Here is a 5,215-nt window from a genome sequence, read left to right as displayed (position 1 = left end):
TTGGTGTGATGTGATAGTCTGAAACGCAAGGATTAGGCAATCCAAGACAGTATCAGTGGCTGCTTTTTTGACATTGTCTGGACCGCCCGTGCCTGGGATGCCTGAATATGGAAATGCCAAAGAGCTTGGAGAAGTCTCCTTGTCAGTAGCTGCAGAGGGTGGGTGTCGTTTTAACACAGCCAGCAAGAGGAAAGAATTCTGCAAAGCTGTGACATTGCACTTAATAGAGGGGTGGAGAGCTTTTCTTTAGTTTATACTAAGGAGCAATCCTTTATGGTAATACTGATAACAAGGAGGTCATTTGGGATTTCAATGTCAACACACTGGCCCTGTCACCTGTCCTACCATTGAAAGTATGGGTGGGGTCTGGGGCCAGAATGTTTGCACTTTTTGTTGTTTTTTTACTTCAACATTTCCTGCCTGGTTGGCCCTTGCCTCTGTGCCATTTTTTAAAAAAAATATCTCCTTGTTGGCAGAACAATCCTAAACATGCCTACTCAGGAGTCAGTCCCTTTTCATTCAATAAGGACTTACTCCCAAGAAAGTGTTCCTGTTGTTGGAGCCGTAATGTGCTTGCACCTGCCTCTGTCAGTTCTTCACATTTGCTCTACAAGAGCAGCGAAGAGGGAATTGTGGCTGCCACTATCCCTATCCTCCTGAGCAAGCCACCTGCCCTCCCTCTTCTCAAGTGCAGGAAAGATTGACGACAACAGTCAAGTGGCCGTAGACCCATTTAGGAACCCAGACAGAAGGCGGAAGAGCCAGCAACACAATACCAGACATCACCAGCCAATGAGCATTCAGCCCCTCCTGCTCTTTGAGCTGCTAAACAAGCAGGTATGATTGGGGCCCAGGGTTTCCCTGTCTTTTACCTTGGTATTTCTCCCCTAGTTGTATTGCCACTCTGTACTGGGTTGCTACATGGCACCATTCCCACATCAAGGCCACTTCCCCCAAAGGTGTCTGAATTGGATGTCAGGCTAAGGATGCTGGGCTTAGTTGATGCTTCAATCAGGTAAGGTTACACTTGAAAGCCAATGTGCAATTCAGAGGAATGCTGAAGAAAGTGATATAGTTATTTGGAAGTGTATGCATATGCGCTAAATCTTTCTGCATACAGGGAGGAAAAAAATAATGAATGCCACAGAACTACATGCATGTTGAAGATACTGACCAGTAAAAAAAAATCCTGTATGCTTATCTTAAAAAAAGAATTAGCAAGGGGATGTAATACATCACAAAGGGCTTGTGATGGAATCTCTACTGCTGATACAGAACTATTCTCCGGAATTCCTACACACATGAATTTGGATGTGGTTTGGCTTGTTGGAGCTTGAAGGTTACTTTGCTATGAGAAACCAGCACTGCAGGAACTTTCTATCCCCTTTCATAGGGCCAATAAGGTCAAGGGAAGTGCCAGGGCCTATAGGCAGAGGAAGACACTACAGATTTCATTTGGGGCACTGGTTAGAGAGGAGGGGGAAGAATGTTTTATTTTGCTATGGGAAAATAAGAGACCAGCCTGATGTCTTGAGCTGAATTAATGTCATATTCACATGGAAGACAACATGGACAATATATATGTCAGGGGAAAAAAAACCCTAAAACAATGCTGCTGCTTCTAAAGTTAGAACCACATGAGTTCCCTCACTGACCTATCACAAACCCACATCATTAAAAGGGTGGCAAGAAACTCCAAACAGCAAAACTGTTGAGCTTGATTTGTTGCTGACAGAGAAGTACCTGCCAACCAGAGAAATGCTTGTCTGATATCCTTATAGCATAGAAAAATACTATACCAAACAAATACAAATATATATGTCATATAAGAATCTAAGTATTCTATATAAAGAGAGTTTAGCTGTTTGCTTACAAGTGGCAACATTAGACAAAAGTTCACACAATTGCCTGTTACTCATCCCAGGAGCCTCCCAGTGAGGTGGTACTAACTGGATCATTCTGATGCTGCATTTCTTATGGGCACCAAGAGAAAATGCACTTGCTGAGGAGAAGGGTCACTTTCAGTAGAGTTGATTTTTATCAATGGTGAAATTAGCAAAGCCATGGAATGCTCTTAGGAGAGAGGAGTGGAAGTGCTGTGACTTGGTTGTAAGGCTCCCAGCAGCAGAATTCTGAAATAAGCTATAGCTTAAAGATCACGGATCATCCAGTGAGACATTTGAGAGAAGTCTAGCAGCATCAGGGAAATTGCATTCTAACAGAACCAAGTAATTGTGAACTCCAGTAGTCACCCAAACCCCATCATGGGCTTAAGAGCTGTGCAGCCTGCACATTAAGCACACCTTGACTGTTCATGATCAGACTGACAGCTGTCCTAGTGCCAGACAGACAGCACATGGATATACTGGAGGCCAACTGGGCCGAGATGAATATTCCAGATTAACTGTAGTTTAATACAATTATTCCAGATGATTTGGGATTGTTTTATAATCTCTGAATTTATACAGTGAAGCTGAAATTTACATATAGTTACTTGTCACATGTGATTCTGGTTCCTAATCTGGGCATTTGAACTGACTTTTCTATAAGGTGAACTGGTCAGAACAAGACTGCAAGAAGAGCCCTGCTGGATCAGTCCATCTAGTCCAGCATTGTTTCACACACAGTGACCATCCAGTTGTCTTGGGCCAACCAACAGGACATAGAGACCAAAATCCTCCCCTGATGTTGCCTCCGAGTGTCTGAGTTTCCAAGGTTACAACTCTATGTAGAAGTTTTCTATACACAGCTAGTAAGCACTGATAGGTCTATTCTTCATGAATACGTCTTAAAGTCCTTTTGAGGCCATATATCCTTGTGGCTATCAGCAATATTGCTGCTTGTGTCATATGGTTACCAAATTTTAAACAATATAAACTGCTATACTGCCAAAGTAGTGGATAAAGTAAAACTGGGGAATTCAAATATATGGATATTTGCAGTTCGGTATGTGTATTTTCTTTTATTAGACATGTGAGGTCTAAAGAAATGCCAAAATTACTAATTAGTCTTTGAATGATAAAACTTACTTAGGAACCTAACAAATGAAAGTTTTAAAAGCTGTACACTTGGTGAGAAGAAAAATACACTTAACATTCTTGGGATTTCTAAAATAAATAGGAATGCATAATACTTGGAGAATAAAACCAGAGACTGAAAAAATGGTGACAGATTTAACTGCCATTGAAATTCAGATTAAATTCCAATTGATTTGGCGTCACTGCCAGTCATACAGCAGATCCCACTGGAGTTAAGATTCTTAATGACTGTGGAAGCAGATAAAGTCCTCCTGCCTTTTATATCACTCTGTTTTATTCCACTCATGCACTACTTCTTAATCAGACTCAGAATACCTTTATTGGCATACACAGTCACAATCCAATTCTAAATCCCTCATCATCAAATTAATGCTTTCAGAAAAGGATCCCATTAAACTTGCCAGGGCAGCCAATGTCTTCAGAAGCATGTTCCGAATAAATAACCTGTTTGTGAGTGCAGGAACGTAGTCTTGTCTAACACACATGATTATGATCATGTATGCCAATAAAGGTTTTCTGAGTCTACTTCTTAATCTGCACAACTGGCACTCCATGGCTAGCATAAGCCCAATTACATGCCAGGGACTCCACAGAGCTGTGAAATGCCACATCCCCCCAGACATGCATGCCTTTCTGCAGGAAGTGTATACTTCCCCCTCCCCGTTCTGATACCCCCAGAACAAATGTGCTTATAATAATCCATCTATTTTATACCTGAGAGCATTCTATCAACATTTTCCCTGGTAAGCTTTTATACCACACTGCCTGATTCATACCTAGCACACAATAAACCTTAAGGGCCTAGATAGCCTCAATCTTGAGCTGTGCCACATGCTAAAAATCCAAGCAGTTCTCCTTCCAGAAGAGTCACCTACACGAAGCAAGGAACAGGATGCTCATTGAGGCTGCTCTGGAAATGGGACTACAAGCAGAGTCAAGATTGTGATCTGGATGGGGCCCACTGGTTGGGCAATAGCTGATTCATTTGCAGCCAATAGTTTGCGTTCATTCCACAACTGTATTATAGGGCCGCCCTGAATACCTCAGCTTTAATTTTTTGAACAAGGGTACTTCAAGTTTAGAAAGGTTAGCTACATACTTTCAATCCTAAAGTTTCAGGTATAACTTCCAGTGCCCAGGGCATGCAGCTTCAGTGTCCAGTACATCTCTTTGCCCCTCCCCATTGTCGGAAACTGAGTAAATTATGCAAATCATCTGCAAAGTTTCTCGATTGGCATGATTCATGCAGTCAGAGGATTCAGCTGTTCTTTTGAAAGCAAATTTTGAATTTCACAGAACACTTTATCTGGCAGAAAATGATTGAGCCAAAGTGCTTTTGATCAATTTGCAGCTGTTTTTGTTTAGCTCCAGTCCAACATAATAACTATCAGAGAGGGATCTGGAGGCATAGAGAAAGAAAACAAGGTCAGCTTAGTTTATTCTACATGCTTAGGCTTTGAAGATCCACCTCATTCTTGTAGATGCTGCCAAGATGACACAAGATGCAATGCTTGGGTGAGCGTGGCTGCATCTAAGAAAATAAGATGTGGGCACCTCCTTCGAGAACGTGAGGCAGTGGCTGATTCTCCCAATTCCATGGCCTATTACAGGAGCATAACTTGAAGCTTAGAACAGAAATGTTATAATAAAATGAGTACACAAGACACGTGTGATTCGTTTCCTGCCTTTGCCTCTCCAAAAGGCAAGAGAATGTGAACAAAATGGGGATAGAAATTAACCTAGAGTTGCTAGCTGATAAGAGTACAGAACTTTTGCCCCCCTTCGTATCAAGATCTGGAAGCAGTGGAATTTGGTCAGGGAATTGGGGTAGGGAAAGTGGTGAATGCCAAACCAGTGAAATTGAGTCCTGTCCTTGTAGCCATACTCAGAAAACTGCAGGGTTGACAAGTAAGAACATGGAAGTGGGCCCAGCCTCCCAGGGGCATCCAGCAGAACTACAATAGGGAAAAGATTAGCCAAGGATTATCCTGCTTTGGTGTAAGCAGATGCTATTCATCTTTACTTTGAAGTACATCCCCTATTCAATAGGGCTGACTCCCAGGTAAGAATATAATTGAAGCTACAGGCAAATCATTATATTCCTGGTAATAACAGTGGCTCAGAGTATGCTATGTTTCTTTTTTTATGAACCGTAGAAGGAATATCTGAACACAGGA

This window comes from Paroedura picta, chromosome 8, assembly GCF_049243985.1.
Source record: "Paroedura picta isolate Pp20150507F chromosome 8, Ppicta_v3.0, whole genome shotgun sequence".
Taxonomy (NCBI): domain Eukaryota; kingdom Metazoa; phylum Chordata; class Lepidosauria; order Squamata; family Gekkonidae; genus Paroedura; species Paroedura picta.
This window is presented reverse-complemented; position numbering follows the sequence as displayed.